At 43.1% G+C, this 26,563-nt stretch overlaps 1 protein-coding gene across 13 annotated transcripts in view; it reads right to left on the reverse strand.

The window, feature by feature from the left end:
- Positions 1-26,563, reverse strand: part of LOC110528038 (Golgi-specific brefeldin A-resistance guanine nucleotide exchange factor 1) — a 79,132-nt gene that overhangs the window by 39,831 nt on the left and 12,738 nt on the right. The gene's annotated exons all lie outside the window — the stretch shown is intronic.

The raw sequence follows: 26,563 nt of genomic DNA on the forward strand, positions 1-26,563 counted from the left end.
AGGGGCTGCAAAATACAAACCAGGTAAAACAACAAACGGACAAATTAGTGGAGTCACGAACAGCGTTTGGCGTGTTGTCGAAACACTGCTTGCCGTAGTAATACCACATGGATTAGGCTTCCTCTAGAGCAGCTACTCTAAACTCCAAAAAACTACTTGTGACTTCAAAAGGCTGAGACGAACCTTGACCAATTTCCAAGATTGCACGTGACCACCGCGCATTAGCTTGCGATATCCAATATCCCCGCGGCTTGTTCGGAAATCAAATATTTAATAATTTGGACATTTCCGCAACCTTTCATCAGACGCCAGGTCGCTCTTAGACTTGCTTCTGAAAGTAATCTTATCCCGCTTGCATTTTCTTTTTCTTCATTTTTTTGGGGATCTGATGTTTTCTTTTGTATTCCCCATGAAAATCTTCAATGCTCCTTTGATGGGGAAGGTCCATTTGGTGTAAATTTAGCCACAATGCTGAAGTACCTGCCTGAACAATGGTCTCAAAACAACCACAGGATCACCTGAGCGCTTCTGAAAAGTAATCCCCACCCCCATCAGATATCAAGGCAGAAATAACAAAAACAAACTTAGAGGTTGTGTAAACTCCAAAAAGAGAAGGCGACCTCCGTTGCGTTCCTATCGATCAATCCATCAGCTCTTAGAAACTTTTAAAGGAGGGGGCTTAGTATCCATTACTTTACAGTTGGGAGAGTAAAAGGGAACGGGGGTGGAGGGTGCTCAAATTAATCCGTCAATAGAGGCTGATAAAGACTTCATCAGAAGCGATCACCCTGTAAGTGCCACGGCTGCGTCTCAAAGACCCTCAAATTGGAGAACTCAATTGTGTTGTATTGATCTGGCTGGCCATCGGTGAGTAGGGGCTGGCCCATCAGACAGCTCTCCTGGCAGGCCAGCCCAATCATCTTAAATAAAGGCTAAATATGGCTCTGTACTTCAGCTCAATCTCCAGGGCTTGTAAAGTGAAATAAATAAAAGACAGCCCCTGCACCACCAGTGAGACAATCACACCATAACCAGGTTGACCTCTGGCTGACATTGGCCAATATAAAAAGGGGGATTAACGTCCCTTACCCATCCATGTATGTATAGCCTATTGCCTCCCAACTCTGTGTGTGTGTGCGTGCGCGTGTGCGTTAAATATCAGCCACATTAAATACGGTTTGGCATAATAGATTTTACCATTGTTTAAGTCCAATTTGTCTAATACTAAAAAGCTCAGCTAGGACATTTGGCCATGTTGGAACCATCGTCCAGTGTTGCATGGTTGCTGTGAGTCCATAGGGGAGAGTGAGGCTAAATGTAACATGGGTCAATTGTATGGTAACTTACGGTAAAACACCTCCCTACTTGGCAACCAGGGAAGGTTTTTTGGGGGAAAATTGTGAAATGAAGTGGTTTCTGTGAGAAGTACAGGCAGTATTACCCCGGGTGGCAGAACACCTGAAGTTACCCTCAATCTGTTTATGCAAGTTTATTGGGACATAATTGTCATCAATAGGATGCTATCTAGTTCAAAGATCACATTTGGGATCTAGCTAATGATTAGCCCAATAGGGTAAATGTAGATGAGCAATCCCATGCATCAGCCTATTTATTTATAAACACTATGCGGCATCAGTTGGGCTACAGGTGATAATACTTATTGCTAATAGCATACCTGATAATATCGACTATGCATAGGCTACATGCATGGTCCAATATGTAAAAAGTATTTTAAATAATTTTACCAATATGTTATTTGGCTAACTTCTGGGAGGTAGAAATTATTTTTAGATGGTGTCAGCTTAATTATATTTTCATTCATTTTGGAGTAGAATGTCCTTTTAAAAAGTCACCAGAAATGAGTTACTCAGTCCTTCTACATAAAAACCACACTGACTGGTGTGTGCTGCCATGTGTGGCCTACCTCTGCAAACGACCACAGCAGAGACAGAGAGAGCCTGAACCTTTGCCCCCAGGAGAGCACCTCAGTCCACACCATCTAACGTATGCACATCTATTGGCAGTGGAGCAGAAAGGGCTTAAAACACAGGGAATACTAGGAGCTGTGCTCCAACTGTAAACTGGCACTCTAATGTAGACTCCAGTAGAAGACATTCACAAGACCACTAAGAGAACGTCCTGATAAACATTCATATCAGTTTGTTTCCTTTAATGTATCAGTCTACCTATTTGTTGCTGATTTCGTACGGTGAATCTGAATATGGTGGTGAAGTCAAGTAGAAAAACTGCTAAAGAGTGCAGCGCAAGATCAAGGCAGAACTTTATATATGAGAGGGCTGCTTCAGAAGTGAAGAGCAAAAAAATGAATACACAGGCAAATACAATAACTATTTATTTACATACCCAATACATCAAAGCCAAAGAAGATGACATTCTTAGTGCATTGGCAGTAAACATTTGTTTCTTCAAAGTAGCCATCCTTTGCACAATCTTGGCATTTTCTCAACCAGATTCATGAGGTAGTCACCTGGAATGCATTTCAGTTAACAGGTGTGCCTTGTTAAAAGTTCATTTGTGAAATTCCTTTCCTTCTTAATGCGTTTGAGCCAATCAGTTGTGTTGTGACAAGGTAGGGGTGGTATACAGAAGATAGCCCTATTTGGTAAAAAAAAACAAGTCCATATTATGGCAAGAACAGCTCAAATAAGCAAAGAGAAATTACAGTCCATCATTACTTTAAGACATGAAGGTCAGTCAATTCTGAAAATGTCAAGAACTTTGAAAGTTTCTTCAAGTGCAGTTGCAAAAACCATCAAGCGCTATGATGAAACTGGCTCTCACGAGGACCGCCACAGGAAAGGAAGACCCAGATTTGGCTCTGCTGCAGAGGATAAGTTCATTAGAGGAAACTGCACCTCAGATTGCAGTCCAAATAAATGCTTCACAGAGTTCAAGTAACAGACATATCAACATCAACAGCGTGAACCAGGCCTCCATGGTCAATTTGCTACAAAGACACCATTATTATAGGACACCAATAAGAATTAGAGACTTGCTTGGGCCAAGAAACTGGTGGAAATCTGTTCTTTGGTCTGATGACTCCAAATTTGAGATTTTTGGTATCCAACCGCCGTGTCTTTGTGAGACGCACAGTAGATGAACAGATGATCTCCGTATGTGTGGTTCCCAACATGAAGCATGGAGGAGGTGTGATGGTGCTTTGCTGGTGACATTGTCAGTGATTTATTAAGAATTCAAGGCACACTTAACCAGCATGGCCACCACAGCATTCTGCAGGGATACACCATCCCATCTGGTTTGCGCTCAGTGGCACTATCATTTGTTTTTCAACAGGACAATGACCCAACACACCTCCAGGCTGTGTAAGGGCTATTTGAACAAAATGGTAGAGTGATGGAGTGCTTCATCAGATGACCTGGCCTCCACAATCACCAGACCTCAACCAAACTGAGATGGTTTGGGATGAGTTGGAACGCAGAGTGAAGGAAAACAGCCAACAAGTGCTCAGCGTATGTGGGAACTCCTTCAATACTGTTGGAAAATCGTTCCAGGTGAAGCTGGTTGAGAGAATGCCATGAGTGTGCAAAGCTGTCATCAAGGAATCAAAGAATCTCAAATATAAAAATACATTTTGATTTGTTTAACTTTTTTTTGGTTACTACATGATTCCATAAGTGTTATTTCATAGTTTTGATGTCTTCACTATTATTCTACAATGTGGAAAATAGTAAAACTAAAGAAAAACCCTTGAATGAGTAGGTGTCCAAACTTTTTACTGGTACTGTATATATTTCCACACTAGGAGATTAGAATAATACTATACAATTGTGATAATGCCCTTTTAGTGTAAAAGCTGGTTTGAAAAAAAAAAAAACTGAAATTTCTGCCTGTTTTGGTGGGATGGAGTTTTAGCCTTCCATGGTGACATCACCATGCTTTAAATAAGACCAATAAGACAGAGTTCCAAACCTAATTTCCAGTTTCCCCTTCCCAGACAGTCCTACCAAAATCCTTGCTTTGCTAAGAAGCTGTTTCTTTTTTACCATTTTAATTGAAAACCATCACAGGTACTTAATTATTACCCAGAAATTATTTGAAATTGAGAAGGAGAAAAAATGAGGCTGCATTGGACCTTTAAACAAATAAATACATTGGTTATCACCTAAAGAAAATTACAAAAATCTTCTGTAATATCGTATATAGCTTTGGAACCGTAACATTAAGTACTTTGGAGGAAAATAGGCACGTTTCTCAATATATACACTGAATTTGAGAAGGGATTGTGTGACGATTAGCTTAGCAACCATGGAACGCAGCGTGACAACGTGAACATGATTAGTCGACAGTCTGCTGGGTGCGGCGTTATACATTCCTTCGTTGGATTCCTATCTCCTTCCTATAAAATCTCTGGCAACGGCACCTTGCAATACACTTTGGACTAAAGAGGCAGACAAATAGTCAAATCACACATTTCTCGAGGTAGGAATATCGCAAAAATATGATAAACGTCTCTTTCGAGAGAAGACATTCTCCAGAGTTTTGACATCGGCCAGTATTGAAATCTGACATGTATGATAGATGTTCTTGCCATCTAAAAGTCATATTCCTATTAACTTCCAGTGTAATGAGACTAACACAGTTCTACGTCATACCGGACAGATTTCTGCCTACTTGAACACCAATAGCTCAGATACACATGAACACATGAAATGACCCTGGGAGTGGATCGAACATCGCACAGAGATGCACAAAAACAACACAACAATCAAAATGGGTGAACCTTTACTTTAACATGCAGCTCAGTCTTTGGGATTAGGTATTTGTTCATGATTTTAACATCAACTTCAGGTGTATAAAAACATCAACTCAGAGCTCTCCAATAGCCATCATATCCAGTTTCATTAATTGTGATAGATTTCCCTCTTGTTGTGCATGCCACTGAACCAACAGAGAGAAATCTGAATTCCATGAGAACTATGCATTACGCTCTACAAACACAAAGCCAATTTTCAAAAACGTGTGTGTGTGTGTGTGTATGTGAGTGAGAGACAGAGAGCGCGAGAAACAGGCAGGAGGGAGGGAGGGAGGGGGACAGCTATTCAGAGCAGCACATGATTACAACACCAGAAATACTGTGGGCACTGGGCCTGGTCGCCCCTTTGTATTTGCTTAATTTAATCACAAAAGGATGAATAACTTAATTTGTCAGACTGCTGTGTCACATATTTTATACAATCCCACAGGCTTGGTGCCCTCCGCCCAGTCTAAAACAGAACCCTGTCCACCTTTCCTTTAAGACCCTCTCTGTTGGTCACGGACTTCCCAATTAAAAAGCATTTTTGATTCATTTAAAATATTTTTTCTTACACAAATGTATCTATTTAAATGCAAAAAGGGTTGGTTAAAATGTGGAAAACTGAAGACTGACTGAATTGTGCCGACTTGAGAGAAAATGCATACTGTACATTCTAAAGGAAGTAGGATACGGAGTTGCCAAATGGTGCCTGTTTGTGAACGGCAGAAAACGTGACGAATGTGTGCATGATACGTTCTAGATTTATGACATGGGCATTGCACACATTCTGCTCTTCCCCTCCATGTCCTGACATTTTAAGACTCTTGGCTCCACAGTTAAAAATGTATTTAATTTTACGCCTTTCATGAGCTGAACAGGACCGTTGTGTGTGTGTATGCATGCGTTTGAGCACGCACATATTGTAGTGCATGCCCTGCACACAACCTAATGCTAATGTGCCCTCACAGTAACAGACAAAGGGAGAAAAATACATGTGCAACAGCAGACCTGTCAAATCCCTGAGATTCTACTACCCCACACACACACACACTCACTCCAATTCAGAGAGTCCACGATCTCACAGTGAAAATTACCTCAAAACAAAATGACACCATGGGTGCGTGAGTGAAGAGCAGGGGTGAGGGGAGGGTTAGTCACCCCTGTGACCGGCGCAGAGGCCTAAAACCAAACACTGATGGTTATTGATCTGGAGCCCCGCTCCTGGAATTAGAGTCAGGGGCCTTCCAGCGGCCGGCTCTTAATGCTGGGGGAGAGGGGACGTTTTAACAAGGCCAGCAAGGCTAAATGAAATCCAGGGAGAATTTTCATCTAGCGCTGGCAAGTCCTGGACGACAGTCTTATCCATCTGTCGGGAGAAGTTTGATGCATGTCAACTTGGCAAGCCCTCCCTCCTTCGATCTTTTCCCCCCCATCGCTCCCTCCTCTTGAAGGAAATTGGCACTTGTCAAAAGGGGGGCAATTAGGATGTACCAATGTTATGAAACTCCATATGGTTGTTTCGTCCAACCCGCAGCGGTATTTTATAGATGCTTTGAACAATGCCTCGGCACAACCTAAACAGGCAATTTAAAAGCCCCAGAGAAATTAAAACTTTTCCAAGTGCTTCGGAAATAACTCACTGTAGCTTTTGCAGGGCTACAACACGAGTGTTTTCTAGTGGGGAATGGAATATAGTTTGCATACATATATATATATATATATATAAATAACACACACACACATACCTTGTCTTAGGTTGCTAAGTGGCCAGCGAATGTAAGATAGAGCCAATATTGTGTGAATAAGGACAGATGGAAGTGGCCTTCATTTCATTTTCAATTAATTGCTACAATTGAGTGTTAATTATTTTCACTGAAAATCGATTTGTTATCCTCTTAAGGATCCACCCCCTTTTCCCCAATTTGCACCTAAAAATGACATACCCAAATCTAACTGCCTGTAGCTCAGGCCCTGAAGCAAGGATATGTATATTCTTGGTACCATTTTAAAGGAAACACTTGGAGGTTTGTGGAAATGTGAAAGGAGTGTAGGAGAACATAACACAATAGATCTGGTATAAGATAATACAAAAGGGGAAAAAAAACGTATTTTCAATTTTTTTTGTACCATCATCTTTGCAATCCAAGAGAAAGGCCATAATGTATTATTCCAGCCCAGGTGCAATTTACATTTTGGCCACTAGATGACAGCAGCGTATGTGCAACATTTTAGACTGATCCAATGAGCCATTGCATTTCTGTTAAATTTGTATCAAGACTGCCCAAATGTGCGTAATTTGTTTATTAATAACTTAAGTTCAAAACTGTGCGCTCTCCTCAAACAATAGCATGGTATTCTTTCACTGTAATAGCTACTGTAAATTGGACAGTGCAGTTAGATTAACAAGAATTTAAGCTTCCTGCCAATATCAGATATGTCTACGTCCTAAATAACACCGCCAAAGTCAAAACAGCTTTCACAGAGAAATCAATAGGCGAAAATCACAGCCAATCACAACATTGGCGGGTAAGTAATAGTGTGAAACTATCATTCCACTATTAATGCAGGTATATTAGGGACATTCTGAAATTACAAAGCAAAAATTCTAAAGAAAATGTGTTGAACCTTTAACCTTGCATACCACTGCTGGCTTGCTTCTGAAGCTAAGCAGGGTTGGTCCTGGTCAGTCCCTGGATGGGAGACCAGATACTGCTGGAAGTGGAGTTGGAGGGCCAGTAGGAGGCACTTTTTCCACTGGTCTAAAAAATATCCCAATGCCCCAGGGCAGTGATTGGGGACACTACCCTGTGTAGGGTGCAGTCTTTCGGATGGGACGTTAAACGGCTATCCTGACTCTCTGAGGTCATTAAAGATCCCATGGCACTTATCGTAAGAGTAGGGGTGTTAACCCCAGTGTCCTGGCTAAATTCCCAATCTGGCCCTCAAACCATCACGGTCACCTAATAATCCCCAGTTTACGATTGACTCATTCATCCCCCTCCTCTCCCCTGTAACTATTTCCCAGGTCTTTGCTGTAAATGAGAACGTGTTCTCAGTCAACTTACCTGGTAAAATAACAGATAAACATTTTAAACAAAAAAGTTGGCCAATACATATAAAATGCTTCTCTGATATTAACAATAGAGGCTTGTTGCAGTATTTTCTGTAAACCCTTGGATTCAAAGGAATCCCTCAGTCATGTTTCCCATCTTTAAACACCAACATGATTATTGTGAACAGAGAAGTCAAAGCATGTGATTATCATCATCTAGTCTAGAGGGAAACCCTTTGTGCCTGGTGGTGGCTTTGTGTCACCACTTGCCTACTTGTCCCCTCACTGCTGGCTGGGGATAGAGGTGGAGTCACGCAATTTGACTGTGCATACGTGTGTGTGTGTGTGTGTGTGTGTGTGTGTGTGTGTGTGTGTGTGTGTGTGTGTGTCCGTGCATGTGTAGGGAGCTGCGAAAGAGACAGCACAGCATAAACTTGAATTCACACAGATAAACAAAAGGCCTGTTTGGTCTCCTAATCCAGGCAGTCTTTCATTCGCTCTCCTCCTCTTCATAATCACTCCATCAGTCTTTCAGCAGGTCACTGAAACCGAGGCCGCTGGCCACCAAGGCTTTGTTTGCCACATCTTGGGACAGATATTAAAAAAGGCAGTGCAAAAGACCAAGCAAACACAAACAGCCTGGCCAGCACCTCTGACCCACGGGGCTCTGTTCAAACTGCCCTCTGGATTTATAACGACCACAAACAGGAGGGCCTCGCTAGGGAGAAATACCCCTGTTTACATGAGAGAGAGCGTGCATGCTAAACAATGGATATTGAAGGGGCATACAGCCACGGTAATAGCCAGGCAGTGGACAAAGGCTTGAGGAATGTGGGCTACTGATTAAACCACACTATTCCATTGTCAATCAAGCCCTAAACTCATATTTATATTCAAATAAAGTTGTATTGCCTTTCATCTAGGCTAAACAACCAAAATGACCCATGTTCTCAGACAACCTGTAGCTAAAAGTCTATTTAAGAGTAACTCAGCTCTGCTGATATAAAAATGCAAACAAGTGGTAAAAAAGAACGCCAAGCGCATTCAAAAAGCATGACTTCATTAGTAAACCTTCCCGGCCCAGGAACCGGCGCTGCCTTGCACCTGTTATCCTGTACATAAAATGTATTTTCTATGGTGCATACTTTGCACAGAAGCAGTATTATTCCAGCCGAGGGCTGGCCAGGCCCCGGTCGTCCAGTTAATGTGTTTCACAGCCTGCCGTCGCCACTATGATGGATGGACATATTTTACACTCAATCAACTAATAAATAACGGATGTTTTATCATGCTGAATTAAAACATTTGAGAGAAAGAGGGGGAAGGTAGGATGAAGCGCATCGAGTTCAGTTCCTGTGTTTGTGTGTGTGTGTGTGTGTCTCTGTCTGTCATACACCGTATTGTGTAAAATCTCCAAAACTCATGAAAAGATTCCTTACGTCCAAAGTTTTAAGGTCTCGCGACACATCTCATTATAAATCGATGATCTTGAGTTTGGTTTTCAGGACTAAGTTGCTCTATAAACCGTTTCCACCCAATGACATACCTCGAGGCAAATACGGCCCCCATTATCTAATCCAATCCATTTTATTTCAAAGTGCTTGCGCTGTCATACGCTGCCCTTCAGAAGAGGTGGCCTGGTATTATCACCTCTATTTCCAGAAAAACAAACAGAGCAACACTGAATTTCCATCCGATCCTTCGACCATGTACCCTTGCCGATCCTGGTGCGAATCATGGGAAAGACGTGGGGAGGGGGGCTCGCTGTTTGGTACAGTAAAGGGTTAAGCTGCAGATGGCGGTCAGCTCGGCAGGATAAATCGACACACATGCTCCAGCTCGGACTAGATTTCACACCCATCCTGATGAGTACTACCATCCACAACTGCATGGAAAGAATGAGTGGTGGAGGGAGAAAGAGAGCGAGAGAAACGAGGGGGGGGGGGGGCTCCACTCTTTTTCACCTGCTGCATTCCTTCAGCTCCCAACTAATGGCATTCCCTGGGGTCTGAAGGAATCCTGCAACCACACACTGTAGATTTAGACAACAGGCCCCGGCTACTGTGTTAGCAAGAAACAATACCCACCGCCACACACTAAATCAGAGCCCGCCTGGAATTACATTAAGGTTTCAGCTGAGCAGTGTGGACACACAGAGACCTATGCTTTTTATGTGAGGAGGCTCTATTTTCAACACGATTCTATTCTGAAAATCAGTCCTATACTTTTCTTTTCCATTTCACATCAGTGGCAAAGAGAGTTTGATTATCTTAAGAAATATTCTCTTCTGTACCAAATACAGCCATTTAAAAAAAATATGATAAAACCATCAATGACGACAACTTTGAAGTACATTGTGTCAATCTTTTTGGTCTGTTCTCAAGACGTATGGCTTTGTAAAATGCATAGCCTACATTTAAGCCGGTTAGCTCTACTGGAGGCAACAAATTATTTACCCGCTGTTTAGAGAAAATCAGAGCAAGATGACCAGTGATCCAATTCATGCATTGTACTCTCACACACTTCTCACTCTTTCTCTCCCTCTTGCTCAGTCCATAAAGGTAGAATTTAGGGCTAGAGTATAAATCGAACACCCCAAGTGGTTTCTTTACCATTCAGCCATCCGATTTGCCACCAATGCTCCTTATTAGGACACATCACTTCTCTCTATACTCTTCTGTAAACTGGTCATCTCTGTATACCTGTCACAAGACCCACTGGTTGATGCTTATTTTTGATAAAACCCTCTTAGACCTCACTCCCCTTTATCTGAGATACCTACTGCAGTCCACATCCTCCACATTCAACAGCAGTTCTGCCAGTCAGTCTATTAAAGGTCCCCAAAGCACACACATCCCTGGGTCGCTCTTTCCAGTTCGCTGCAGCTAGCGACTAGAACAAGCTGCAAAAACACTCAAACTGAACAGTATTACCTCCATCTCTTCATTGAAAGACTCAATCCTGGACAGTCTTATTGACAGTTGTGGCTTCTTCGCGTGATGTATTGTCTCTACCTTCTTGCCATTTGTGCTGTTGTCTGTGCCCAATAAAGTTTGTACCATGTTTTATGCTTCCATGTGGTGTTGCTACCATGTTGTCATGTGTTGCTACCATGCTGTGTTGTCGTGTTAGGTCTCTTTATATGTTGTCTCCCTTGTCGTGATGTGTGTTTAGTCCTAGTCTTTATAGATTTGTTTTTATTTCTAATCCCAGGCCCCGTCCCCGCAGGAGGCCTTTTGGTAGGTCGACATAGTAAATAAGAATTTGTTCTTAACTGACATGCCTAGTTATATAAAAGTTGTAAAAATATATTTTTTAAAAGTGAAGGAAGCAGTAGCCGGTGGATGGTTAGGACAGAGGAGTAGACTGTAGAGGAGTCACGGCATGACATGAAAACCTACTGCCTGCCAGCATGAGCCCTTCAAGGTGCCATTACACAGTCAGAGCTCTGACTGCGCTCCAGATAGAATTCCCAAGGACTACTGTTGAACTATCTGGAGAGCACAGACACTTCCTCTGCCACCTTGACATTACTGGAAGGACCAGCTGTGCTTCTGCTGCCGTGTTCACACAACGGGGGGATTGCTAAACCATGAATGAATGAATGGTTGGATAAATCACCACAAAGAATACATTCTAATATTTGATCTAGAAAAGGTGTTGCGTGTTATGCCTAAACTATGATCGTTAGGCTATGGTCATCATTTTAGAAGGTAAACGATTCAGTCATCATTTTAGAAGGTAAACGATTCAGTCCTGTTTTTCCTATATATGTAAGGTGTTGGGCACTGAGCAAATATGGACATATGTTAAGAAAATGTTTGAAATAACTAGTCTGGGCTTTGATTTACCAACAGCGAAAGCGTTTCCTTAATCTTTGCAAGTCTGACCAAGGATTCACCTTTTCATCACTGTTTGAGCTGCAGGTAAAACAGACTGTGGGGATTTGGAATAGAGACAACATGCAGGAAAACATGATTCAATGGAAAGGCCAGTCATCCCTGCCCCCTCATTTCAATGTACTATTCAGTCCCAGCTTCATCAGTATTAGTCTGATACCTCTGTATTCAGACGTGATGCACTCTTTATGCCCGCCCTGCATTGACAGAAAATCCAAAAATCCTCTGTGTGTGTTTAATAAATCGCAGCAGTTAGGTGAGACGGATTAGTCTCAAGTCACCTAATGACTATATTATGAGCCGCAGCATTAAGAGGGATTAATGCTAATCTTGGCTGTTTCAGTTTACCCTGGGCTGGAGGGTGGGCGGGTCGAGAGGACAACGCCGCGGCCCAGCCAGTCAGCTCCTAAATACAGCAAAAGCATATTAATGAGCACTTACCTATGCTGCCTTTTGTTCTGCAGGGAGTGGACTAGCCAATACACCATCACTCGGCTAGTATACTGTTTAGCCAGTCTGTGGCACACACATGAATAACTAGTGCTGACAACTCCTCCTCGGCTAGCAGTAAACACTGTACAGCTGGAATAAACTCCCAAACAAACAGAGGTTTTAGACTGTACACACAGCTAAAAGCCTCTTCAGTCCATCTAGCCGTCAGATCTGCAGCCCATTGACAGAGCTGAGAGAATCTCTGAGCCCATTTTACAGGGTCAGCCCCTCCTGCTAACAACACCATAAACAAGTCTACAGGGGGAATGCAGATGAGGGATGAAGTGGGCCATATAGCCAAACATTGAAATTAAGAAATTCAGATTCAAGTGTGTACTTATAACTTTTTACTTTTTTTAACCGTGTTGACTTGGACCACTTCACTGTCACTCAGTCTAATATTATCCAGCGATATGACATGGAGAGTTGTTCCTTACACCGTAATTCATAACAAGATCTCATAAAATACATGCACATCGAGTCTTGTCCAAAGTGTTGCGTAGTCACCATGTACAGCATTTCTCCTCTCCATGGCAACGCATGGTGACTTTAGACAACAGTGGCTTTGGGACCAGGGAACATTTCTGTCCAGTGATGCCACATGGACTCCGTGGTGGGGAAACATTAAAGCCTATCGGGTTTATCCCCACTGGGGCTCTGAAATACCCCGCTCAGAGTGGCTGGAGATGCCCTGGCTGGCTTATCAGACCAAGGCGACAACTGTCATAAATTACTCCCCAGTGGGTCCACATGTTTGCGATACTGTAACCAGCTTTGGGTAAATGCAGAGGCCAGGGGCTGGGCCAAGAGGGTACGCTATGTGTCCCGCCATCCCGCAGCGAGGCTCTTGGCATGGCTTACGGCTCTATGCCTCTTCTCCTGTAGGGGGGGGTCAGCGGGATAGAGAAACAAACCCTCCAGTCTTCTTTACAGCTACCAGGAGATGCAATCCTTCAAGTTTCCCTCAGCATTTGTGCAGTGGGGCTGAGGGGTTGAAGAGCAAAAAACAGAGCTACTCTATCGCAGTTCAGATGGCAGGCCCTTCTAGTGATGTATAAAGTGCACTTCCCTGAGGCTTGCTGTTTGTCATAAAACATCTCTCAGCACATAATTGACCCAAACCGGCGAGGCAAAGGGAAAAAAGGAATACAAACACAATTTACAAAAAGTGTTTGAGTTTAATACTGAGGCCGTTTGCCAGGAGTGCAGTAATTTTAAACCATGCCGCGTTAAGTGGCTCCTCGAAGATACTGTGGGGTACTGTTGGACAGCTGAGCAAATGGGACTGGATCCAGCAAGTGCATTATCTTTATGAATTCATGACAAAATTCTGCTCTGATAGCAGCGGTGGGCTAGGTGTTTGTAAACACTTGAGGCAGCTCTCACATGAGAAAGTCAAAGATCAAAAATGTAGATCTAAAACGCAGGGCTACAGCACTTCCATCCATACGATTTGTGGCCTCGTCTCGTCTCACTTATCTTCCGCCTTGTCAGCCTCCGCGAGCTGCTTGAGTGGATGATTCAATGCCATCTAGCCTTTTCATTCATTACAAGGCCCTTGCTTTCATCCACAATACACCAGGCTCTGACTTGATCAGTATTTATTTAGAGAATCAAAACATTCAACATGGTAAAATGGAATCTACCAAGCTTTCAAGTTTATGTTCTGTTCTTTCTTTTCTCCATATGTTTTATACCACAAAATGCCTTGATCAGAGAAAAAAATGCTTTAGTCTAAAACAGACAGCTTTGGGTTGGTCCCTCCCAGGCAAGGGGAAAAGAGTGCCAATGGTCGATTTTTATTAACTTCAAAATAATGTGACACAAAAACAATAGAACAGGGTATTTAAAGTATGGTCTTGCCAGTTCAGTTGGTAACGTAGTACGACATAATTTGGATCACAGAGCAAACGCTGAGAATGTTGCTTACATTACAGGCTTTACAGGGATTAGCTCCAAACCACTAAATGGAGGTCCACACACTCTTTTACACTCTTCCACTTGTCCAACTGTAGAAATAAAGAGAGTATACCAGTACTTCTACATCAACATATTCTGAACTAGGCTATATCAAGTTAAAAGTATTTAAAGCCCAACCAACATTTAACGAACCCACGGTCTGTGACAAAATAAAGCCAATTTTAAAAAGATTTGTGATACAAAATCTTAAATATAAAAACAAAAATTGTTGTTTTTTTATTCCAAACCTATGGCCTAAATTCTTGCCCATAAAGTGTGTTTCTGCAGCGCACTGCGTCTCCATCGGGCCCTGTTCGTTCTGCTCACGCAAGGCTGCGCCTATCCGATCCGACTGGCATCACTGCCATGGAATGCTGAAGTCCACATTTTTCCCATTCAGCAAGGAAAAACGGCCTTTCAAAACCAATCAGCTAGAAATGTTGCTTTGTTTTTATTTTCGACTGAACTTCCTGAAACCCATTATGGAGCTGTCAGGGATGTATACTTAGCTATGGCAACACAGGGCCTCCTCGCCCCCTTGCGCCACTGGTCATGTCACCTCTGATAAACAGAAAAACAATCGCCAATCCCTTTTGTCACCTTTAAAGAAAATGGCTGTGTGTGTGTGTGTGTGTGTCGAGCAGACAGAGGTGGGGCATCTCTCTGTGTACACAACTGCAATGGGTCATTGGCTAAACGTGCCCTCTATACATCTCTACTCTCCTGCCCTGACAGCACCTGATACTACATTCGCCCAATGATAAAGGAAGTGTTAACCTATAATTATGAAAGTATCCGTCACAACTTCAATGGCCCTAGAGATCCCGTTCAACTTGTCCTGTAATGGCTCAGCATACATGCGTGTTGAGAGATGGCTGAATCGGTTGGATTGTCTACTATACAGCTGTACATTAGCTATTGCCTCAAGAGTGAACAATGGAATAAATGTTTAACATAAAAATGGCTGACGTTAACACTGTACGCAAACCGGCTGCGCGCGGGCCATCGTGCATAAATAGATTGTCGCCCCACACCAAACGCGATCATGACACGCAGGTTGAAATATCAAAACAAACTCTGAACCAATTGTATTAATTTGGGAACTGATCGAAAAGCATTGAACATTTATGGCAATTTCGCTAGCGAGCTTGCAGTTGCTAGCTAATTTGTCCTGGGATCTAAACATTGAGTTGTTATTTTACCTGAAATGCACAAGGTCCTCTACTCCGACAATTAATCTACACATAAAACGGTCAACCGAATCATTTCTAGTCATCTCTCCTCCTTCCAGGCTTTTTCTTCTTTGGACTTTATATGGCGATTGGCATCTAACTTTCATAGTTACCACGACAATCGACCGAACTCAGTTCATCTTTCAATCACCCACGTGGGTATAACCAATGAGATGGATCGTGGGTATCTGCTACTATAAACCAATGAGATGGGAGATGCAGGACTTGCGCCGCTACCTCACCGTCACAAATAGAACTTGACTTCTACTTTAGCGATTGGCAACGCAGACGCCCATTGGCGCGCGCGAGCAGTGTGGGTGCAATAATTGAATAGCATGTATGTTTACATTTATTTTGCAATGCTCGCGCACACGATGCACACGACGCGAGCGTTGTGGTCAGCATGTTATGCTGATACAAATGCAGACACTGTTCTTGAACTACATCCTTATAACACACCAGAGTAAAGACTTGAATTATGGATTAGTAAACCATATGGCAATATCACAAACATTTGTATTTAGCCCAAAAACCTGTAAAACTATTGACTGCTCAAGGCGCTTCATAAAAAGGTAATAAGGGAAGTGTGACAAACCACACAAAACAACGAAGTGATGAAAAGAAAACTTGAAAGTCAAAAAGACATGAGGGCCAGACAACGTTACGTGTGATCGAGAGTCTTGAGAAAGCCTACCCTAGATTTCAGGATTTTGCTTTCTTATCTGTACCATATAGCTGTCAGAACAGCTCACAGATTACTGCACCTGTACATAGCCCATCTATAGCCAATCTATAATTTAGCCCAAACAACTACCTCTCCCCCTACTGTATTTATTTATTTTGCTCCTCTGCACCCCATTATTTGTATCTCTACTTTGCACATTCTTCCACTGCAAATCTACCATTCCAGTGTTTTTTTTTTTAGTGTTTTTTTACTTGCTATATTGTATTTACTTTGCCACCATGGCCTTTTTTGCCTTTACCTCCCTTATCTCACCTCATTTGTTCACATCGTATATAGACTTGTTTCTACTGTATTATTGACTGTATGTTTGTTTTACTCCATGTGTAACTCTGTGTTGTTGTACCTGTCGAACTGCTTTGCTTTATCTTGGCCAGGTCGCAATTGTAAATGAGAACTTGTTCTCAACTTGCCTACTTGGTTAAATAAAGGTGAAATAAATAAAATATAGGTCGGTTAAACTGCCGACCTTCACTTTACGGCCATTATACCTACCAACAAAACTAACTCTCCATTAGTCACCATCTGTATTTCTTTTCCTTTGAACAAGTGGAGTGAACGTCAGCGTGTGGCGCGTCCAAATAAAGAGCAAACCTAAAGTTCAGAGGAATCTGTGCTTTGAGCCTTGGATTAGTTTGATGAATACTCGTCTCAACAGTAACAGTGCTGCCCACTGGTTCACAAGTTCAGTTCCCCTCTGACCTCGGTGTCTGAGATACAGAGCAGCACCAACTCCCTTCTCTTCGCACACACACAGACACACCGCAAAAACAAGACGCAATACTACGCCGCGAGTGTTCCCAGGTCGTAAATTCAGGGACCACATTTCACCCCTCATAACCCGCTCCACTACTGCCAGTTTAGCATTTTTACTATTTAAAACTAACATGGGTTTATGTGCATAGCTGGGATGGCTGCAGTCTGCCTTGTGCGTACAAGCCCTACTCTGACTGAAGAGAGGAGGGGCTACAGAGTTGGAGCCACCACACCCCTCTGACACAGGGATTAGACTACAACAGACAAATCTGGGTATATTTATCTTACGCTGCTTTTCACTACATCAGTGGTCACCAACCTTTTGTGTCAAGATCACAGAGTAAAAATGCACGCAGAGAACTACAGTCCAGATTTTTTTTAAAGACGACTTAAATGTAAGCCTATGCAACATTAACAAATTAAAAACAGTCCTGTAGCAATGAGATTTGTGCAGAAGGCTCCAATATGTTATCACTGCATGCATTGGCTATGCTTGAATGTGAGCATAATATTATTACTACTACTACGACTGATGGCCTGCATCTGATGATCAGTCTGAAGGGAGGGAGCTCTCTGAGAAAAGGGGACAGTCTTTGGGCTGATGGCGAAACTCAAGTCGCACTGCATTATCTCTGCCTCATGTTACTCCCATGACCAGAAAACGTGAAATATTCCTCAATATTAAAAAAGACAATAATAATAACTTTGTAAGCTTATCAGAACACTTTGCTATACTCATTAATTGCAGCTGCAGTGCTGGTTGTAGCATGACGAAGTAGGGAGGACACATTTTATGGCTTATAAAAATGTGTTTAACCAAGTGTTGACAGGGCTGAATAACAACTTAAACATGAACTTTCTCAAAAACAGCAGCTCATGGCTGTATTCGTTGAGCCTCTAGTCACGGTTTTAAAATCTTACAGTATCAACTTTTCTGTGCGTTCAATAGTTATTTTTACAGTCTACGGCTCGAGGAAACTGTGCAGACATGGAGCTCTGAGCTATCTGATTGGCCAGCGGTAGGCCTATAAGTGCACTTGATTTGGTTTCTGGGACTGCTGGGTATCCTGAGTTCTACCTTCAGACACATTAAATGGTTCAAAATGGGAACACTTTGCAGTGCGAGGGCTGCTGAATCAAGAGCGCCTACTGCCAACAGTATAAAATGTTTTATTTTTTATTTTTTATAGAAATGTTTGGTGATCGACTAGGAATGACGTGGAGATCAACCAATCGATCGTGATCGACCAGTTGGTGACCACTGAACTACAACAACACCTTGGAGTGTTTAAGAGGCTAAGACACATTGTACAGTGACAAAATAATCTAAAACGATATAGCCACGATATAGCCACGATATTTTACATTCAATCGGGAGGTCCAGTTTCTAAAGAAAAATTCACCATTAACTTTAAAATGTCTCAGAAACCTCAGTGTGTGCGCGTGTATACGTAAATAAATAAATGACCTAAAAAGAAGTGACCGAAATAGCTAAAAAAAATCTAAAGCCATTTACGAGAGAGATGAGGGGTGGGGCAAAGGGGGGTGTCTGCCGGCAAGGTGAGACTTTATTCAATACATGAATTACCCAGGACCACCTTGTCCCTTGTGTCCATGTCACAGTCACATCCGTCAGCCAGAGGAGCGCCATGGCCATAACAAAGGGAGCCAGAGGGAGGGGTAGACTGGCAGTATATCAGCAGTTCTATTTCGCTTTCAGACCAATCAACACCTCCTTGTTGTCGCAGGTTGTTAGCATGTCTCCTCGTCGGCTGCGTGGGCCGCCAGGCCCGACCGGCTCCCTCCCCTGTCAGCAGGACGGCTTTTGTCAAAATGTGTAATCGGCAGTGCTGATCCCATTCTATTTTAGAAGGACGCGTCAACAGGTTTAAAACACTCGCCGCATATGCCACCTTTTTTTCAATTCAATATTTATGAACCCGGAAACACTGGCAGTTGTTTAAAAATCGCCCCTCCCCAAGCCTGTTCCACCCCTCCTCTCAGCCATTCCCCCCCAGTCGTTCCGCGACAAGAAAGTTGACCCATGTCACCTTGACAGCACACACTCCCTTCAAAACCCAGCTGCGGCCCAAAAATAGGCTGTCTTTATTCCTTTTTTATTTGGGGCGTCCACTTGGAAGCTATTGCCTTTTGCCAGTGCCTCTGTTCCATGCCGAAACAGGGGGGGGGTTGACAACCCAATGGCTGTACTCAAGAGTTTTGACAGGTGAATCCATTGAAGTGTAATCGAGTATCGGCTTGGCATGTTCAATGAACAAGGCAATGATCTTAGCCTCCCCCATCTCACACACACACACACACGTTGCCATAACGTTGAAGACTCAACAGCAACATGCAGTCTCTCCTGGGAACTACATTAGATTTTCCAAAAGCGTCAGTACAGGAAGTTTATGTTCCTAGAATAAAACCTTCTTTAAAAATGCTACTTATAAATTAGTACAATATAATTCAGGGATTGGGAATGAGGGTGACCTTGATTTACAGTCTTACTTAGCAAGACTGACAAAAAAATAAAAATGTGAATTCTATGTATCAATGTGTGTGCATGCATGTGTGAGAATCACAGTTGGAAGCTGAAGCACACAGCAATGCTTATCTAATTGGATATGTGTATTAGAATGTCTGTGGTCACAGGGCCATTATGGGGCATGAAATAACAAGCAGCTGTGTGTGGAGACACAATGTGTGTGCGCGCGAATGTGTGTGTGAGGGGGGTGTAGGTCTGCAGGGAGGTTTATTAACACAGTCCATCAAGGCAGTCTGGGATTCGCACTGGGACGCCCAAGGCTTAAGCTGTGAGCGCCACACAAGCAAGACACTGCCTCCTCGCAATACTAATATCGGCCCTTATTTTCGACAACAATAAAATCCCATTCCACCAACCCCCCCAACACCCAATAGCAGGGCCGCTTCCACAGCTAGTCGAGTGTGCAGTTTGATTTCTCCAGCTTTGCTGTCCTACTGAGGAGATTATCCTGGCCACTGACAGTCAGTGGTTCACTGCTTTATTTCTGACTTTCCAATGTACCCTTCCAGTAAACAACCTTGTGTCCACCGTTAACCAATTGAATGCAATATTTCACATTGTCTGTCAAAGGTGTTCAGGGTTGAGCCCCTATTTTTGTCCATGCTATGACTAACAAAACAGGCTTTACAACCAGGCATGCCCTACAGCAGACCGACTCACTCAGAATGAAGAGGAAAACACTAATAGGGACTATGATTTATGTACGCTCCACACAACAGAACCCCCTGACAAGACCAGCCAGAAGCTGTAAGCTAAATGTAGAAACTGTAAACTAAATGGATTTAGCTAAATATCTAGCCCACATAATCCACAGCATTTGCATGGGGTAAATATTAATCTAGAAGATTGAGGTGACGTACTATATAGACCTATAATTTTAATCTATACATGAGAAAGTCTCAACACACTGTATGTGAACTAGACTAGAGCACAGATCCCGTTTTGCCAGGCACCCCTGAGATTTATTGGGATTGTGATGAGCCTGGGGTCATTCCAGCCACCCAACAGAAATGCAAATAACATCACGCTGAAAAGTGACCTGCTATAGAATGACTAATTAAAAAGGTAAAAATGCTGTCCGTGAGGCGCCAACAATACACGGGGCAGAAACCGCCGCCACACAAACACAATTCTGAGCCTCGTCTAAAACGGTTTCAGCCTTGTGTCGGACTATACATAGCGACACGCTCACTTACACATTGAAAGCGAACACTTGGCACCTCCAAAAATTGTCAATACCGGGTCATATTGTCAATCTGCAAAATGCTGTCCGCCCCATCAAAGTGTCACCACATGCGCTCCCGGGTTGTTTTTAGAGCAGACCTCCAGTGTGGACGGGTGCAGGAGGCAGAGGTGTTGAAATGTCCCAAACCCCACCTTAATACCCCCTGCTTTAATAATGTTCTCAGCTCCCAGTGTGGAGTCATTAAAGCAACATTGAACTTAAAACCTATTACCTACAGGCTGAACAAAGACAGGGGAGGTCCTGTTGGAGATCTCGCCCACACCGAGCCAATTACCACCTCATAAGAATATGCTTAACAGAACATTAAAACCCAATCCAGGTAGCAGACTGGAAAACACTAAATCCTCGGCATTGGTTCACGGCTGACAAACACACATTAGGTGGGCCTAGACCTGAATTAAACTGATCGACTCCAGACTCCGTGGAACACAGCTAAACCTAGAGGAATTAAGAGGACCCTATAGGTTAAACCTAGAGGAATTAAGATGCCCCTATAGGTTAAACCTAGAGGAATTAAGAGGACCCTATAGGTTTGCTTAGACATTAACTGTAGGCTAGACCCCGTGACACTTAATGTTATCTTTACCTGAATATCTACTGCCATTATGTCATCTTATTTGTCCCTCTTAGGACATAATACCTGAAGTGGGTAGAAACAGCTTAGAGGGTTAAAATAATTTATCTTGGTGAAAATCTATTTCTAGCCAGAGCAATGTTTGTCTCAGGTCACCATTAATGCCGGTGGCAAAAAGTAACTAGCCAGCCATGTTTCCTTATTATAGACTGCACCTTTCAAAACAAAAGCTGTGTATCAAAGTACATTTATTGCCTTTGCCCATCAATGAGCTACATAAGACTGATTCACTCGCACCAAACAGGTTCTACGGTAAATTGGTAGTTATTGATCGATGTCGGCTATTCGATGACAAGAACATATTTGTTATTCACTTCCTTAGAGAGTTATTTTGAAGCACAGAGAACTTGACATGACAAGTCAATGGCAAGTGTTCTGATGCAAACTTTCAGGAAGCAATGCTCTACTAGAGAGGAAGAGGTGAAGTGAGAGGTTCCACTCTCACCAAAATCTGACAAAAATAAATCCAAAGCGTTTCTATGGGATTATTTTGGACTCAAGCTTGTCACCGGCCTTCCCGCCTTGGGGACAACGACATCCATTTTTAGGACGGAGACAAGCATCTCGTCATTATATACAGATCTCTGGCTCTACTCCTCTCCTCTTGCTTAACCTTGCTGGCAGAAGGCCAAACAGAGTACTCCTGTCCCCCTCTTTTTGGGGTCTGTTGTTTTGCTCCCGTCTTGTCCTCTGTTCCTGTCAGCACATCCGGATCCTTCACGCCACCCTCACCCATACACCCTAGCCGATGATTAATGGCCCTTTGGTGGGACTCTCCATCCACTCAGCACATTGTTGAGGCTCTGAAACAGGACAACAGTTGCCTAAGCCCTGCTTGTCAGTCCCCGGTTAGAGCACTGTTAACTGGCCAGATTTACAGCTACTAACCAGCACTAGGTGGCAGCCTGTCTATGGAGAGGACCCCGATTAATCATGGCCATTTGATGGGCGCTTTAACGACGATGGACCAAAAGGCCTAACGCACCCACAATGGACCACATCCCGGCGAACACTGCTCTGCTGGTCATAGTCAGCTTGCTTACAGGGTCTAAACAGAAAATGGCCCATATTACTTTTGTACTGTATTGAAGCCTCAAGGTTTCAACTTCCTATGACATATTGTGAAAGTTGTCCAACATTTTGCCATTACTTTGGGTTAATAGTGAACCCGATAAACTTCCCCAAGCACCAAACAATGAAAGCTTGAGTACTGTTCCTAAAAAAGTTTAACCCTATGCCCATCCCACCCGGACTGGGGCATTAACCCTACGAGGGTGCTAAGCGTCCCACCTTTCCCATGGACGGGGACAGATGAAAGGTTGGGAGAAGTAGCAGACAGGACACCATCTCTCTGTAATGGAAACCAGGGTCTCAAGTTTTTGGCGCAATGGAAAGGAAGCCTCGCTCCTCAGGGGACAGCAGTTGTAAATTCCTCACAGGGTCAAACACTTGCTGTACTTCAGCACTGGGCCCACACAAATGTTTCCTTCTGACATTCACAGTCAAAGAGTAAAATGTTCCCCTTACCTTTAAGTCCCCGGTATAGCACAGGGGTTAATGAGAATCCACATGCTCTCAAGAGATGGGGTAAGCAAATATAGGCCACTTTACAGAATTAATTTCAATAGCACACAACCGGTATTCAAAATGCCTACTGAAGACTAGTGGATTGGGTGTTATAAATAGGTCAAATATCAAAACGTCAGGAAAATGACCAGGGTATTAAAAAGCTCTGACAACACTATCCTTAGTAATTGTCTTTTTGACTGAGCAATAAAAATAACTTCAAAGCTGGGACTGAGAATAAAACCCTCCCTCATCACAATCTCAGTGGTAAGCCCACAGCGTACTGGGGAAATGTAATGAAGTTCACACGGGCAATTCCACTGGGCAAAATGCTTTCATATGTAAACATATTTGCATAAGTGACTGAGCGATATGAATTATGGCTCGTCTTCTTACTTGGCATTTGCTAACTGCATTCTGGCGGTTCAATTGAGTATGATATATGTGCGGATATCAGGTGGCGGAAGAGCGCAGAGGACCTAAAGGGCACAGTCGGTTCCCACGTGCACAGGCTACGGCCCTCAGAGGCCTGGCCACGGCTGCCTGAGCACAGCTGTGTGGCCAAGTATACACTATCAGTATACACTTCAACTACCATTAAAAGGGATGAAATCATGAACATAATCTGTTTGAGACTAAAATAACGATTAAAATGTGCTCTTGCCTAATTTTGCCACTCCTAGCAAAATTGTCTCTGCATTGTCCTTTGCTCATGGGACAGCGAGGTAATTACCGAAAAGGTCAGTCTACGAGTGATCAAATCATCGCTACGGGATTCACTCTACGCTTCCACTATCAACCACTGGTGCCTTTCTGGTGATTCCAGTCCATTAGAGGTGTGCCTGTGAATTTCGTTAGTGTTTGGAAAAAAGGGAAAGAGCTGTCAGTCAAAGGCCGGTCTGGCTTTGGATCTTGTGGGTGTTGAAATCTCTAAACCTGTATTTGTATGAATAAAAATGAGGAGATTTAGACCGACTGCTCTCTCTGAAGACTTGTCAAAAATCTGACCTTCGCTGTAAAGGAAAAGGGAGATGGGAAAAAAAAGGAAGATTTAAAGATTTAGAAAGCTGAGGCTGGGAATGACTTGTGCATAACAAAATAAGACGGGGGGGGGGGGGGGGGGGGGTACGTGTGAATGAATGTGTTCACCCTGCTCTCTTCTTTCCTACCTCTCAGAGGTATAGTCGACCACTATACAACCAATATAAATCCACAGAATTATTCAACAGGGGATTGAGACAGATTTGTCTGTTTGATGTTAAACACGGATCCTTTATAGAACACTTCCCTGCCAATGTCACGGGAGAGATCCGATTCAATCTACACATCAAAACAATGCTTTTGCCTTTTGGGATGTTGTAAAACATCCACTGCCTGTGGCTTCAATTAGAAAATATGGACAGCTCATCTTAATAGGCATTACCAAATATGTCACAGTGACAATTTGTCACTATTAGTTGCTTGTTTGTAATTCCAGTGTAGTGCCGGGATTACCCAACACAAGTCCTCATGGTTATCCTTGCCATCACTGGTCCACTTACTTACCCAGAAGTTCAATGATTAGTGGACAGCACTGGCAAACCATAGCTACATCTCATAGGCATTAAGGCAGACAAGAGCCCAAACCAGGCTTGGAGTGAATATAGAACATTCCAATTTAACATGTAAATATGATCTACAATGACCGCTGGAGACATAAAATGTCATACCCAAAACAGTCAATGACAACACAAAATTGTATTTGGTTGCGGTACTAACAGTTGACTGAAACTGCTGGCTTTTTTTTCATTTTTAATTACACACATAAAATGAATGACATTTTGAATAGTAAGCAGGGAGAGTTTGGCTAAATAAAGAGTCCTTATTGAGATACTCAAGTACAAATAATTCCCCTCCTTGAAACTGTAGAGTCAACAAGTCATGCTGTGTTTCATTCATTTTTTGAAGACATATCCTATGAGACAAAGGGGGAAAGTCTACCCTTTCATTGTTTGCAAACAAGCAGTTCAAGTCTAAAGACGCAGATGCAGATCCTAAATTTGTGGAAAGCACTAAATTATATGGGTTGAATGAGCTTAGTGATGGAAGATTAAGCATTTGGAGCAATCCAAAACATCCCATCCAAAGAGGAGATATTGGGCCTACTTCCCCTAGGGAAGAGAGGGGTGGTGTGAGAAGGTGGGGTGGAGGCATGGCAAATGCTTCACCACTGGCCCAGGCTCCATAACTGTGTTCTCTTTGTTTGAAATAAAGAGAAACCCTCCTTCCAGAAGTTGTAGGAAACTTTTTTTCTTCCAGAAAGAGAGACAACACTTCCTTTCCCAGAACAATTTATCTCTCTGCTTGACAAGACTCCCTGCTATATTTACCCAACTAAAATTGCAGATGATATACTTCCAGCTGCACTGTGCCATGGCACATGGCCCTGCCAATCACGCTGGCAGAACAGAGGAAGGAGAACAGAACCTTTAACGGGGAGAAAGTGGCTGAGAAACCTTTCGGGACTAATCCACATTTCCTTCGCTGGTTGCTTTTGTTGTTAGAGGAGCTAAGATACACAGTGTGAATGGAATTACTGGGCTTTCATTAAGCAGACAGCTGGACCACTGCAGCCTCAGAGCACCACTACACAGCCCACCCAGAAGAATTCACACAGAAACAAACACATTGATCAGTCAGTCAAACACAGAGTTGGGCTTTGGCCTGGTTATTTGACGTGCTTTTTCCAGGCTTTCATCTCGCACCAGGACAGGTGCATACCGTCTAAGATAGCCAAATACGCACGAGATTGGGGGTTAAGGAGGTAATAACATCTCTTAACCCGCCCTACTGTTTGTCCATTGGAAATGTCATGTCAAAACACATTAGAACCACAAAACAAGATGGAAAAACAAATACTGTACAATTAAGTCAGTCTGCTCAAACGGAAGTCACAACATGGGATAACAAAAAAATATTCAACCATTACAATAATTTTCCAGCATTGTCAGAAGTTTCCCCACATTTTTTTTAAAGAGTGGCAACTTGGGCTGAACTTGTTCTGTAAACTAATCTAACTGGCAAACAAGAGACTACAGCATCTACCTCTGTCGAATCAAAGTAGCTAAACATAATATAACAACACTTGCCAATGCTAGCTGTGGAACACTAACAAGGCCTTTGGTGTTCTTGGGGGGGGGGTGAAAAAGCGTGGCGGATTCCTCCCAGGCCTCTGTCGCAGCCGTGCCTGTCCATCTCGAGGCAGTGGCATTCCCTTGAGGAAGCACTATGCCTGGAGGGGGCTGAGACCGTGGCCGCAGGCTCCATGTGTTCTGTCTCTCCACTAGCTGCTACTGCTGCTGCTGCGGCTGGGGCTGTGGAGCTGCCAGGACTCCCATTGCAAAGGCATGACGACACAAAGGCTTGACCGCAGAGTTGGCTCACCGGAGACCATCAGCTAGCACCACTCCATTAAATCCACACAACACAGCCACTCCAAATGATCAATCATTACAGATGTTGATAGAGAGACAGAATGGGGGTCAGGGGTTCTAATGGGGTTGTTGCATGTGAACCCTATATGGCACTAGAGATACCCGTTTAATAGAGATGCCATAGACTAGTTACCATAAACGTTTGAATAACTTGAAAGCAACTTGCCATCCCATACTCTACTGCCCG

This window comes from Oncorhynchus mykiss, chromosome 1 (assembly GCF_057628025.1).
Source record: "Oncorhynchus mykiss isolate SJ-2025 chromosome 1, ASM5762802v1, whole genome shotgun sequence".
NCBI lineage: Eukaryota > Metazoa > Chordata > Actinopteri > Salmoniformes > Salmonidae > Oncorhynchus > Oncorhynchus mykiss.